Source organism: Scyliorhinus torazame, chromosome 19 (assembly GCF_047496885.1).
Source record: "Scyliorhinus torazame isolate Kashiwa2021f chromosome 19, sScyTor2.1, whole genome shotgun sequence".
Classification (NCBI taxonomy): Eukaryota; Metazoa; Chordata; class Chondrichthyes; order Carcharhiniformes; family Scyliorhinidae; genus Scyliorhinus; species Scyliorhinus torazame.
In genome coordinates this window covers 113737448-113752232 of record NC_092725.1, presented here as the reverse complement: position 1 = coordinate 113752232, position 14785 = coordinate 113737448, and the positions used below count along the sequence as shown (strand labels likewise).

At 44.9% G+C, this 14785-nt stretch overlaps 1 protein-coding gene across 1 annotated transcript in view; it reads right to left on the bottom strand.

The window, feature by feature from the left end:
• LOC140396435 (sodium-coupled neutral amino acid symporter 1-like) overlaps positions 1-12921 on the bottom strand; it is a 75813-nt gene extending 62892 nt beyond the window's left edge. Inside the window, exon 1 of the mRNA XM_072485062.1 lies at positions 12708-12921. The gene's annotated coding sequence lies outside the window, so the exon portion shown is untranslated. The remainder of the gene's footprint in view (positions 1-12707) is intronic.
• Positions 12922-14785: the final 1864 nt, after the last annotated feature.

Here is a 14785-nt window from a genome sequence, read left to right as displayed (position 1 = left end):
CAGGTGGTGGGGCTCCCAGATATCTGCTGCTCTTGACCTTCTAGATGGTGGTGGTTGTGGTTTTGGAAGGTGCTGTCTCAGGAATCTTGGTGAGTTACTGCAGTGCATCTTGTAGATGGTACACACGGGTGCCACTGTTTGTTGGTGGTGGAGGGTTTGAATGTTTGTGGAAGGAGGAGAAATCAAGCGGGCTGCTTTGTCCTGGATATTATCAAACTTCTTGAGTCTTGTTGGAGTTGTACTCATCCAGGCAAATGGAGAGTATTCCATTACACTCCTGACTTGTATCTTGTAGCTGGCGGACAGGCTTTGGGGAATCAGGATGTGAGTTACTCGCCGTAGGATTCCTAGCCTTTGACCTCCCTGCTAGCCACAGTATTAATATGGCTAGTCCAATGTTTATCTAAGATGTTAAGTTGAGTTCATGAAATAAACAGTGTTTTGTGTTTAAAAACCCACGTGTCCATAATTGTAATCCCACACCTAGGGAAAAAGCTGTGTGCTAGGAAAAGTAACAATTACATTAAAGGGAGAGGTTGGTTGAACTCCATGATACATTTTGGGGTTCTGAAAACGCCTAGCCCATAACAATTTGGGGCTCGTCCGGGATAAAAGTCTATCTATTGGATTGGCTTTAGTGAACTTAAAGACAGTGAAGGATTGTTGCTTTTCCGGTGTGGTATTTTAGTTGAAGTGGGAAGAGTGTTGTGAACAATGGCTCTTTCAGAGGCTCAGAAGTTTTTAGGGGTGGAGAATGTCACACGTAGTTCTTTACAGACAGAAACGAAACGCAGACTATTAGATTTGGCAAGAACATTGCAGTTAACATTACCTGACTGTTATAACCTGCCTGCTTACCATTGGCTGGGGACTAATGACAATCCCACAATCCTGTGGGAGTATGAGCTTCCCCAATGACGGGGGCGGAGAAATCATTAGCAGACTCCCTGTATAAATAAAGTTGGCCAGTTTGGAACCAGCAGGAAGAAGTAAGCAGCAAGCGAGGTTGCTGCTGTTGTGTGTATATATATGTTGTTGTAAATAAATGTTATTTCTTTGTATCCTTGAAACTCATGCTGGATTCTTCGTGGCCCTCACAAAACTGACAAAATGAGAAAAGATGAGGTAATTATGGCGGTGGTTAAGCATTTAAAGTTGCCTGAGATAGAGTTTGACTCATTGGAAATGGCAAAAATTCAGTTGCAAATTAAACAAATGGAACATGAGAAAGAATTAAAGCGGCTGGCATATGAGAGTGAGAGAGAGAGAGAGAGGAAAAAGAAAGAGAAAGAGAGAAAAAGAAAAGGAGAGCGAAGAAAGTGGAAGCCTTTTTCATTTCATTTGAGAAGGTAGCTAAACAAATGAAATGACCACAGGACATGTGGGTGTTACTGATTCAAACAAAGCTGGTAGGTAGAACTAGCGAAGTCTTTGCATCACTACCGGAGGAGGTATCTGGAACGTATGAGGAGGTGAAGAAATCCATCTTAAGTGCATATGAGTGCCTGAAACTTACAGACAAAGGTTTAGAAATTTAAGGAAAGAATTTGGTCAAACATACATGGAGTTTGAAAGGCTCAAACAGAGTAATTTTGATAGGTGGATAAGGGCTTTGAAAATAGACCAAACGAATGAAGCTCTCAGAGAAATTATACTTTTGGAGGAGTTTAAAAATTCAATTCCTGATGTAGTGAGAACTCATGTGGAAGAACAGAGGGTTAAAACTGCGAGTTTGCAGCGGAAATGGCAGATGATTATGAATTAGTTCATAAATCAAAGATTGGTTTCCGACATCAGTTTCAGCCGGTGAGGGATAGAAACTGGGGACATGAGAAATACCCAAGTGGTAAAGGTAAAGGTGATCTAATGGGAGACAATAAAGAGAGTGTACCTCAGATTAAAAAAGAAATCCAGGAAGGTGGAAAAGAAATGAAAAGTTTCAGATGTTTTCGCTGTAATAAACTAGGCCATGTAAAGTCACAGTGTTGGTGGTTGAAGAAAAGCACTGGGAAGGCTGATGTGGTAAAACAGGATAAGACAGTGGGGTTTGTTAAAGTGGTAAAGGAAAGCCCAAGGGAAGCGAAGGAGGTGCAAAAGATTGTACAGCCTGTTCAAGAAGTAATTGTTAAGAAGGTGCCAGATGTCTTTAAAGAATTTACTTGTGTGGGTAAAGTTTACTCATGTGTATCAGAAGGAGCAGGTAAAGAAGTCACAATTTTAAGAGATACAGGGGCTAGTCAATCTTTAATGGTAAGAGATGAGGAAAATATGTAGTTTGGGAAGAATGGTGCCAGAAAAGGTGGTGATATGTGGAATTCAGGGTCAGAGGAGTAGCGTTCCATTATATAAGGTAAGGTTGGAAAGTCCAGTGAAGAGTGGTGAGGTGGTAGTAGGAGTAATAGATAAACGATCTTGTCCAGGAATACAGTTTATCTTGGGTAGCTGGATCGCAGGTGGGAATGATGCCTACTGTGGTTGTTAAGCCAGTGGAAAATCAGACAACTGAAGTGTTGCAGGACGAATATCCTGGGATTTTTCCGGATTGTGTAGTAACAAGGTCGCAAAGTCACAGAGGAGAAATCAAAGAGTGAAGATGAAGTTGAAGTGCAATTATCAAAAACGATTTTTGATCAGATGGTTGAAAAAGAACAAGAACAGATGGAGGATGAGGTGGATATTTTTAGTTCAGGAAAATTAGCGGAGTTACAACAGAAAGATGTATAAATAAAACGGATATATCAGAAAGCATATACGGAAGAGGAATCTGAGAGTATACCAGAGTATTATTACCGTAAACATTATGTCTTGATGAGAAAATGGAGACCTGTACATATGCAGTCGGATGAAAAGTGGGCTGAAGTTCATCAAGTAGTATTGCTGGTAGGGTATAGAAAGGAAGTGTTGCGAGTTGCACATGAGGTACCAGTGGGAGGTCATTTGAGAATAAGGAAAACTCAAGCTAAAATCCAGAAACATTTTTATTGGCCTGGACTACATAAAGATGTAGTTAAATTTTGTCAATCATGTCACACATGTCAAGTGATAGGGAAACCTCAAGCAGTGATAAAACCAGCGCCCTTAATACCCATTCCAGCAGTTGAGGAACCTTTTACAAGGGTCCAAATCGATTGTATAGGACCGCTTCCTAAAACAAAAAGTGGGAATCAATATCTTTTGACTGTAATGGATGTGTCTACTAGGTTTCCAGAGGCCATTCCAGTACATAATATTACAGCTAAAAGGATTGTGGAGGAGTTACTTAAATTCTTTACTAGCTATGGACAACCCACAGAAATTCAATCAGATTAAGGAACAAATTTTACTTCAAAGTTATTCAAAGAAGTTATGGATAGCTTAGGAATAAAACAATTTAAATCAACTGCGTACCATCCAGAATCACAGGGGGCATTAGAAAGGTAGCATCAGACATTAAAGACAATGTTGAGGACATATTGTCAAGATTATCCAAAGGATTAGGATAAAGGAATCCCATTCATATTGTTTGCAATTAGGGATGTACCTAATGAGTCTACCAAATTTAGTCCTTTTGAACTAATTTTCGGTCATGAGGTAAGAGGACCACTTAAATTGATCGAGGAAAAATTGGTGGGTGAGAAATAGGAAATTACACTATTGGATTACGTGTCAAATTTTAGGGAATGATTAAATAGAGCAGGTGAATTGGCTAGACACATTTGAAAGTTGCACAAAATGTGATGAAACGGATAGCGGACAAGAAATCCAAAGTTCGTAGTTTTGCCAGTGGGGATAAAGTTTTAGTGTTGTTACCATTGGTATGTGAACCTTTAAAAGCTAGGTTTTGTGGACCGTATCAGATTGAAAGGAAATTAAGTGAGGTGAATTATGTGGTAAAAACACCAGATAGAAGGAAGACTCACCGAGTGTGTCATGTGAATATGCTTAAAAGCTACTTTGAAAGGGAAGGAGAAAAAAAGGAGGTTTTAATGATTCTAACTCAAAGTGACAAACCAAATCCAGATGACTGTGAATTTGACATACCTCAAATTAAATTGGAAAATGAGGATGTTCTTAAAAATTGGGATGAATTGTTAAGTTACCTTCCAGAGGAAAAACGAACTGACCTGAAAGAGTTGTTGATATCACATGGGCAAGTTTGTAGAGATAAATTAGGAAGTACTAAAATGGTTATATCTGATATAGATGTGGGAAATGCTGTTCCTATCAAACAACATCCATATAGACTTAATCCTTTAAAATTGGCACAGATTAACAGAAAGATTGAGAGTATGCTGAAGAATGGCATAATTGAAGTTGGTTGCAGCCAATGGAGCTCACCCATAGTGATGGTACCTAAACCAGACGGTACCCAACGATTGTGTGTGGACTATCGAAAGGTGAATGCAGTTACAAGAACGGACTCTTATCCTATCCCACTTTTGAAGGATTGCATTGAGAAAGTGGGACAATCTGCTTTTATTTCCAACTTCCAGACATGGAAAGAACATTTAAAACATCGTATGGAGTTCTTTGATCGACTTCAGGAGGCGGGTTTGGTGATTAACCTAGCCGAAAGTGAATTTGGAGAAGCCCAAATCACTTTCCTTGCAGAGTTTCCGTTATCCTCAAGACGAAGGGAAATAATGCGATTTCCTAGCATGAATGGCTTTGATCGAACAGTTGTGCAAAAGTTTTGTGGCGTGATTACTCCACTGATGGAATTGCTGAAGAAACGTAAAAAATGTCAATGGACAGCAGACTTTCAACAGGCAGTTGACTGCCTGAAAGCTGTGATCACCAATGCTCCTGTATTGGAGAATTTCAAGGGACTCTGTGGTCAGATTGAACTAAAGTATCTGATTCTGAAGAAAAATGTCGAGGAGTAGAGGAATGGATGGATCGTGCAGAGACTTTGTCAATCGAGAAGGATTTCGGTTGGAGGAAGAGGAACAAAAAAAAATGGACTATATTATTATACCTGTTTGCGTGTGTTTTTTCTAAAAAAAACATAAAGGTATATTTACTGTGTACATTTCTTAGTGGATGGTGCAAAAGTGAAAAATAAAACCATCTTAAAGTTGATTGTTTATTTTTTTTTCTTGGGGGGAGGTGTCATGTGAGAGTACCTTTAAGACATGGATGTTTAAGCAATGTACCTTTAAGAAAACAGTGATGTCAGAGAGTGGGTGGGGCTGAGCTCAGGTCAGCCATTTTGCAGGTTTTTATTTTGAGTTTAAAAAGCAGTGTGTGTGTGTGTCTGTGTGTTTCCAGAGAGCTGCAAGTTCTGAAAAGAGCTGGGTGCGTGTCTGTGTTTTGCAGTGAGCTCTGCCATGAAAGACTATCTCTGGATCATTTGGGTGATTTAAACTTATAATAGTGAAGCCTTTAACCTGATGTGATTTTGTTTAAAGGTGTTAAGTCTCTTGGAAGTTTGAAGGAACCGGAGTTATTTACTGTTGCAATATTTTCTGAGTTATCTTTGAAGTAAGGGGTGTTAAGAGATCCAATGTTTATTTAAGATGTTAAGTTGAGTTCATGGAATAAACAGTGTTTTGTGTTTAAAAACCCACGTGTCCATAATTGTAGTCCCACACCTCGGGAAAAAGCCGTGTGCTAGGAAAACCAACAAATACATTAAAGGGAGAGGTTGGTTGAACTCCATGATACATTTTGGAGTTCTGAAAATGCCTTGCCCATAACAATATCTTCTGGGTCTTGTTTATTAATCTACTTCCGAACGTCCTATATTCTGCTTACAGGACCTCATCCCTTTTTCTGCCTATATCATTCATACCAATATGTCCACGATATCTGTCTGTTTGCCCTCCCCTTTCAGTTTGCCCTGCAGCCAGTGATATCGCTGACCTTGGAACCAGGGAGGCAACATACTATCCCGGAGTCTCTTTTGTGGCCACAGAAACACCTGTCTGTTACCCTTACAATTGAATCCCCTCCCACTATAACCATGGCATTCTTTCTCCTCCAATCTTGTTCAGCAGACCCACCCATGGTACCATGAAGGTGGCTGCCACTGCTTTCCCCTACACAATCATCTCCCAAACAGTATCCAAAACAGTATCTGTTAGAAAGGGGGATGGCCACATGGGACTCCTGCACTACCTGCCTTCCTCTACTCTGGTGGCCACACATGCCCTTTCTGCCTGCGATGTGACCACCTCACTGAACATGCTATCCACAACTTGCTCAGCATCATGTTGCTCCACAGTGGATCCACCCTCAGCTCCAGCTCCGAAATGCGGTTAGCCGGAGTCTGCAGTTGGACACACTTCCTGCACACATGGTCACCAGGGACAACTGAAGCTTCCATGATTTGCCACATAGCACAGGAGGAGCATATCACGGATGCAAGCTCCCCTGCCATGACCACCATTAAGTCCCTTGTTTACTCCCTTTTTAACAAAAAATTAAGCAATATTAGAATACTATTTACTTACCACCCTTACGCTAACTTTACTTCCCTTACCCTACTTTGATTACTTATGTTACTTTATTATAATGACCATGACTTTCACTTATTTGTGCTGTTTCTCACTTAATCCCTTCCCCCCCAAAAAAACACTTTGTAAACTCACTACTGATGCACAGTGAATCTGATCTTGGTGTTTATGAAGCTCAGCTGCACTGCGCACCCGCCCAGACTGAGACTGAGCTCCGTCTTTTTAGCTCTCCATATCCTGATTTCACCTAACTCCCTGTTTTCACTCAACTCCAAAAGAACTCTCGTTTAGCCAAGCAGGCACTCACAGTGCAGTCAAGCAGGCACTCACAGTGCAGACACTCACGGTACAGACATGCAAGCACTCACGGTACAGACATGCAAGCACTCACGGTGCAGACATGCAGGCACTCACGGTGCAGACATGTAGGCACTCACGGTGCAGACATGCAGGCACTCACGGTGCAGACATGCAGGCACTCACGGTGCAGACATGCAGGCACTCACGGTGCAGACATGCAGGCAGTCACAGTGCACTCATTCACAGTGCAGAAAAGCAGGCACTCACAGTGCAGACAAGCAGGCACTCACATTGCAGACATGTAGGCACTCACGGTGCAGACATGTAGGCACTCACGATGCAGACATGCAGGCACTCACGGTGCAGACATGCAGGCACTCATGGTGCAGACATGCAGACACTCACGGTGCACACATGAGGCACTCACGGTGCACTCACTTACAGTGCAGACATGCAGGCAGTCACAGTGCAGAAAGGCAGGCACTCACAGTGCAGACAAGCAGGCACTCACAGTGCAGACAACAGACACTCAGTGCAGTCAAGCAGGCATTGAGTGGCTTCTCTTTTTAAAATGTTAAAGTATTGCATCCAGTTTTGGTCACCACACTTTAGGAAGGGTCATTGAGAAATTGTAAAGGAGAGCTACCAGAATGATTCCAGGGATTTTAGCCACGAGGTTAGGTTGGAGAAGCTTTGGCTGTTCTCTTTGGAGCAAAGGCAATTGAGGAGAGATTAGGTAAAGGTTTATAAGCTGGTAACAGGTTTAGATAAGGTACACAAAGAAAAGCTGTTCCCATTAGCTGATGGTTACTGGAAAAAGGGGGCATAGATTTAGGGTTTTGGACAAGAGATGCAGATGGGATATTGGGAAAAGGTTCTTTCTGCATGAATAGTAATGACTTGGAACTCGCTGCATACGAAGGTGGTGGAAGTGGCGAGGTCAATGATTTCAAAAGGAAATTTTTGGTTTTTTTTGAGGGAAATAAACTTGTAGGACTACAGGGATAGATTGGGGAAATGGGACTAACTAGATTGTTGTAGAGCACGGGCATGGATTCAATGGAACAAAAAGCCTCATTCTGTACCGTAGCAACTCTATGACTAACAGTTTTGATTTAGAACGAGGGTGTGGTAAACCACTGTTACACCTGTATTAGGTGTTGTAAGGTAGGACCTGTACTACAGGTTCGCCGGTAGCCCTTGCCTCTGGCTCTGCCCAGTAGGAGGAGTATAAATATGCGTGTCCTCTATTCAGCAGCCATTTTGCCAGCTGCTGTGGGAGGCCACACATCTTACTGCAATGAAGCCACAGTTGTATCCAACCTGAGTCTTTGTACAATTGATCGTGCATCAATTTATTGCAGGAAGATTTTCTGTAAGATGGACCTCCGAATCAAACCAGATCGCCTGCAGCTGGATCTGTAATCGAGCGATGCCAGAAAGGACTTAAATCACTGGCTAGCCTGCTTCGAGGCCTATATCAACTCAGCGACCACCCCTCTGACGGAGGCTCAGAAGATACAGATCCTGTACTCAAGGTTGAGCTCCAGCGTGTTTCCGCTGATCCAGGACGCCCCGAACTACGCGGACGACATGGCGTTCCTCAAAGAAATCTACGCACAGAAAGCGAACACACTCTTCGGCAGGCATGTACTTGCCACTCGCTCTCAACTCCCTGGTGAGTCCATAGAAGACTTCTGGCGGGCCCTAATCCCACTCGTCCGCGACTGTGACTGTCAGGCCGTTACGGCCACCGAACATTCGAACCTTCTTATGCGTGATGCTTTTGTAACGGGGATTGGGTCGGACCTCATTCGCCAAAGGCTGCTTGAAGGGGGCCACACTCAACCTAACGGGGACTAAGAAGCTAGCACTCTCCATGGCGGTCGTCTCACGTAATGCTCAGGCCTACCCCACCGGCCACCCCTCCTATCCCTCGTGGACCCCACAAACGGCCGCCCCACCCGGGGCTTTACCCAGCCAATACACCTGCGCCACATGCCAATCCGCGCACCCCGGGGGTCCCCGATGTTACTTCTGCGGCCAGCAGAAGCACCCTCGCCAACGCTGCCCGGCCCGCGCTGCCATTTGCAAGGCTTGCAGCAAAAAGGGCCACTTCGCCGCGGTGTGCCAGGCCCGTGCAGTCGCCGCTATCACCCCCTTCCCCCTGACACACACACAATGGGCTCCGCCATCTTCGTCCCGGCCAGTGGGCGCCGCCATCTTCACATCCGGGGCCATATGCGGCCAGTGGGCGCCGCCATCTTCACCTCCCAGGGCCGCGGGCGGCCAGTGGGTGCCGCCATCTCCCCCCCCCCCCCCGCAGTCCTCGTGCGGCCCATGGGTCCATCTTGTCCAGCCCCCGCAACGTGCAGCCCATGGGCACCACCATCTTATCCAGCCCCGCAATGTGCGGCCCATGGGCGCTGCCATCTTGTCCAGCCCCCGCAACGTGCGGCCCATGGGCGCCGCCATTTTGTCCCTCGCAGGATCTTCAGGCGCCGCCATCTTGTCTTCCCCATGGGGCATGGACGCCGACAACATTCCACGACCTGGGCCCTCCACGCTCTCCATCTTCGGACGCCAGCGACGACCAACCGCAGCTCGCCTCAATGACGCTCGACCAGTCTCGTCCACACAACCTGGCCACTGCCTCGACTACGGTGAAAATTAACGGCCACGTGACCTCTTGCCTGCTGGACTCCAGGAGCACCAAAAGCTTCATCCACCCGGATACGGTAAGGTGCTGCTCCCTCACGGTCCACCCCGCCAATCAAAGGATCTCCCTGGCCTCCGGATCCCATTCCGTCCCGATCCGGGGGTTCTGCACGGTCACTCTCATGGTCCAGGGTGTAGAATTCAGCGGCTTCCGCCTCTACGTCCTTCCTAATCTCTGCGCTGCACTACTACTGGGCCTGCACTTCCAGTGCAATCTCCAGAGCCTCACCCTCAAATTCGGCGGGCCCCTACCACCCCTCACTGTGTGCGACCTCACAATCCTAAAGGTCGACCCACCCTCCCTCTTTGCCAATCTAACTTCGGATTGCAAACCCGTTGCCACCAGGAGCAGACAGTACAGCACCCAGAACAAGACCTTCATCAGGTCCGAGGTCCAGCGGCTGCTTCGGGAGGGCATCATCGAGGCCAGCAACAGCCTCTGGAGAGCTCAAGTGGTAGTCGTTAAAACTGGGGAGAAGCACAGAATGGTCATGGACTACAGCCAGACCATCAATCGGTACACGCAGCTCGACGCGTACCCCCTCCCACGCATATCTGAGTTCCCTCTTCCATGTTCCCTTTCATCGTCAACACTCTTATTTCTCATCTGCTTTTCCCTGCTTTCAATGAGCTGGAGAGCACCTTGCTGCAGATCAGTGGGAAGTAAGGAGTTATGCTTTGAAGAGAGAGCTTATCATGGGCAATAACGTGGAGAATTGCTTCACTGTTAAACATAAAACTCAGTTTACAGGATGGATGGAAGCTATTCAACAGATTATGTTTCTTTCTATAACCTCTGCTTCACAAAATTTATCTTTCTCCCCTGAAAGATTGCAATGGCCTTTATCCCACAGCTTCCTATGCCATGCTCTTCACCACACTGCACAACTCTGCTAACCTCACACTCAGTGATCATTTCAAATGCATCATCCCTCATCACTGCCCCTCCTGACAATCAAAAGCAAAAACAAACTGGCTGTCAAAGTGTACAGTATTGAGATCATAGAATGTTACAGCTTAGAAGGGGGGGTTATTCAGTCCATACCCTTATACCTGCTCGGTTGGAAGAGCAGTCCCATTAGCCTCACCTTTCTGCTTTTTTCTTTAGAATCCCTACTGCGCAGGAGGCCATTCGGCCCATCAAGTCTGCACCAATCCTGCGAAAGAGCACGCTACTATACCCACTCCCCTCACACTCTCCCTGTAACCCCACCTAAGCTTTGGACACTAAGAAGCAATTTAGCAGGGTGGTATGTGGCGCAGCGGTTAGCACTGGGACTGCGGTGGGAAGTAAGGAGTTATGCTTTGAAGAGAGAGCTTATCCCGGCCCTGGGTCACTGTCTGTGTTGGTTTCAACCCCACAACCCAAAGATGTGCAGGTTAGGTGGATTATCCACGCTAAATTGCCCCTTAATTGGAAATACATAAATAAATAATTGGGTACTCTAAATGTTTTTAAAAAGAAGCAATTTAGAATGGCCAATCCACATAATATGCACATCTTTGGACTGTGGGAGGAAACCGGAGCACTTGAAGGAAACCCATGTAGACATGGGGAGAACGTGCAAACACCATGCAGGCAGTCACCCAAGGTCGGAATTGAAGCCGGGTCCCTGGCGTTGTGAGGCAGCAGTGTTAACCACTGTGCCACCCTACATTTTTTTAAAAAAAACCTTCAAGTATTTATCCAATTCACTTTTGAAAGCAATTACTGACTTAGTTTCCACCACCCTTTCAAACAGTCCATTCCAGATGCTGCCTCATTTGTGTAAAATCAAAGTTTTCCCCCCAATGTTCCAGGCTGTTCAGCAATTCACCCTAAATCTTTGTCCTCTGGTTACCAACATTTCTGTCCTCAGAAACAGCTTTTCCTTGTTTACTCTATCAAAACTGTTCAATGCCTAAGAACCTTCCATCCATATAACTGGTCTCTCATTCCTTGAAATGGCGTTCCTTGAAACGGCGGTACGGTGGCACAGTGGTGAGCATTGCTGCCTCACAGATCCAGGCCTTGGATGACTGTGTGGAGTTTGCACATTCTCCCCCTGTCTGCATGGGTTTCCTCTGAGTGCTCCGTGTTTCCTCCAAAGATGTGCAGGTTAGGTGGGTTGTCCATGTTAAATTGCCCCTTAGTGTCCAAAAGATTAGGTGGGGTTACTGGGTTACGGGGATAGGGTGTGTCATGTTCTGTAGACTGGCCGGTATGAATAATGCACTGCAGAACATCTAGTTCTTGACTAGTTAAAATAATTTATTATAAAACAAATGTGTGGTTAGGTGGGGTTAACGGGCTGTAGGGATAGGGCGGGGTTAGGGTGCTCTTTCAGAGTATCCGAGTGGACTTGATGGGCCGAATGGTCTGCTTCTGCACTGTAGGGATTCTGTGATTTCTGTGGAATCTGGGCACAGCAGTGCAGCCCCAGGCCATTGCCTATTTGAAGGAGAGAGGGAAGTAGTTGAAGAGAGCAAAGAGATAACAGACCAATATCACAACAGTGAAAGTTCTTCATGCACAGACTCTGCTGAATTCTTTCCGCCACAAAGTTAATTTTGCATGCGCTGTTTATAAAATAATCCGAAAGCGATCTTAAAGCTAACAACAACAAAAAAGAGAAATTGGAATTGCCCGAAACTCAGTAAATAAAACACGTAATGGACAACATTCACTGTTTCCATTGGTGACGATCACCGAGAATTAAGGTTCCACCCATCCCGGAGTTCCCACTGAACATCTCCCTGCCTTTGGGTTGTGATATTCGACGTTTAAGCTGCCATAGATACATTCAAACATATATTTAAAAATATAGTTAAACTTGAATGATGAAATGGAGAAATCGCGCCATCTCAACCGCAGATGAACCAAAAACAGGAAATCGTTTCTCACTATTTAAAAACATCCCGCCTTTGACACCAAATATGTACCTATGTCTTAAAATGTGAGTTCTTACATACATTTACTGCACTATTATGTAAGTATTAATTTGTACACATTGGGATGAATCTACTCAAAAAGTTTGGAATTGTCTGTACATTTTTCAAGAATGCTCTCAGTTTTGCCACAAAACCGAATAAAACAATAATTAAACTCACACGATCTATCATTACACACCGCCCTGATCCTCACAGAGATCCGATTTTACAAAGACAAGATTCCCTGTCAAATAAGAAATATAATAAAGGCACAGTTCATACGGTCAAATATGAGAGCACGATAAAAGCACGCAGAGCGTCAAAGCAAGTTTTAATTTTTACCTTTTACTTTTGAGGCTGGGTAAGTCCCCTCCTCACCTTCTCCGGCTCACTCGCTTGATGGATAAGAAATAGTTGGCAAAATGTTTGGTTGCGTGGTACTGGCTGGACCAAACGCAACTGACTGTTATATCTTTGAATGTGGATATTGGAGGGAGGATTTGGCTCCTGCAAGATGTAGAGGGTATAGATAAGCGGCTCAACAGCTCTTCAGTAAGATTCAGTTCCTCCTATAAATAGCATGGATCCTACCACATGTTGCCGCCTAGCTGATCTCGCGACAATAAGCACTGTGACTCATGTATAACAAATAGAGCACTGTGAAGAACCCCCAAATGTGCTGTGAAAAAGGATTCAAAATGATTCAAAATTCATGTAATTGAACTAAAACTGACCTAAGTCTTCAGCTCTATGGTTGGCATCTCCAAGATCCGAAGAACCTTGGGACCTCCGCACATGCGCCTACTGGGAAAGAGCTGCCACATGCATGGTTTAGACTTCTTATCCAAAAACAGAAAATGCTGTAAAATCCCAGCAGGTCTGACAGCATCTGTGGAGAGAGAATGGAGCTAACGTTTCGAGTCGGGATGATTTCTTATGTTGGTCAGGCCATATGCCTGCATAGTTGTCCAGGAAACAAAATCACTACAAACTACTTAGCAGGTCAGTCAGCATCTCAAGGTGCCCTGCTGGACCTGCCAACAGATGGTGTCTGAGCTACTGAGTCTGTCCTTGGTGTTGTCTGTAAAACTTCAGACACTTCGACCAGTTTATTGCTCCAGCGCTTTATCCAGGTGCTCTTATTTGCGACATGAACAAAAGGCAAATACAAGTATATGATTCAACCAAATATATTATTAAACACTGTAAACAGTCATCGCCCCTTAAATTATCCCAAACAATAATAACACTCCCAAGATTCTTAATACTACCCATGCTGATACCACCCAGTCAAGCTGTGGATTCAATCCTTTGAGCCTTGATTGTTCAGGGCCTTCATCCACAAAGGTGGGTCTCGCATGCTGCTTTATTCCATCATGGTTGGTCGTCCAATCTTCTCTGCTATCTCTGCGCCGAGTCTTTGGTGGGGAGGGTCCTGGGTGGTCATTCTTTATACCCTCTTTGTGCCTTTCCAGAAATTTTCTGACTCTCAGTCAATGAGGTCTCGGGGCAGGGGTCGCAACACCCAATGGAGTTGTTGATTGCAACTCTGCAGGACACCAGGAACCCACCCCCCGGGGTCCATCTCTAGATGTATTGTTCACACGTAACCTTATTCCATATATGGTAGCTGAATGCCAGAGAGTCTAGTTTCATCTGGGCAATAAAAACAATCGATCCAAATGAATGGGACCAATTATCTCCTGATGTGCTTTTGACAGGGTAGGTCCGGACATGACCTGGCAGTCTATCCAGCAGGCCTGCCTGGATCTGACTACGGTTTCATTTAAAATGTAATTCGATTGAATTTAGAGTGTCCAATTTTATATTGGGCCTAAAATTTGGGCCGCTGTCCATTTTATCACATTGGCTTAGGTCCAGCATCTGCAGTTTTATTTTGCTCTTGTAGGAGATACAAGGTGGGGGATGTTTTTCCAAATGCTCCGGATACTCTCCACCATTCCCCATTTTATGCCTTTCTCTTTAAACAACCGGCATGTAACTGGAAGCATTCATTAGAATGAGTAAAACATGATCTCTGGTGTGTATTCTGCAATCTATCTGGTTCAAGCACTGGATGCAGGAGTTCTTCGGCTCCGGTCCAATTCCGTACTTTGGTAAAGTTGGAGAAGGGTTCCTATAATCACCTATTTTCAAATGGAAAGAAATTGTGAGGTTTAGAGAACAATGAAGTTTGTTTCAATAGTTCCCATGGAATGATCATGGACTGGATTCTCCGTTCTTGAGACTAAGTGTTGACGCTGGCGCAGGATTCGTGGAAACTGTCTAACACTGTCATTTTCTGTTTGCCCCCCTCCCCCCTGGAAAAGGCCGGCCATAACCATCAGGAGCAGGAGAAATCTGGAGGGAGACCACCGGACCCACACCATAGAGGGCACTGGACGTGGTCGGTGGCCTGG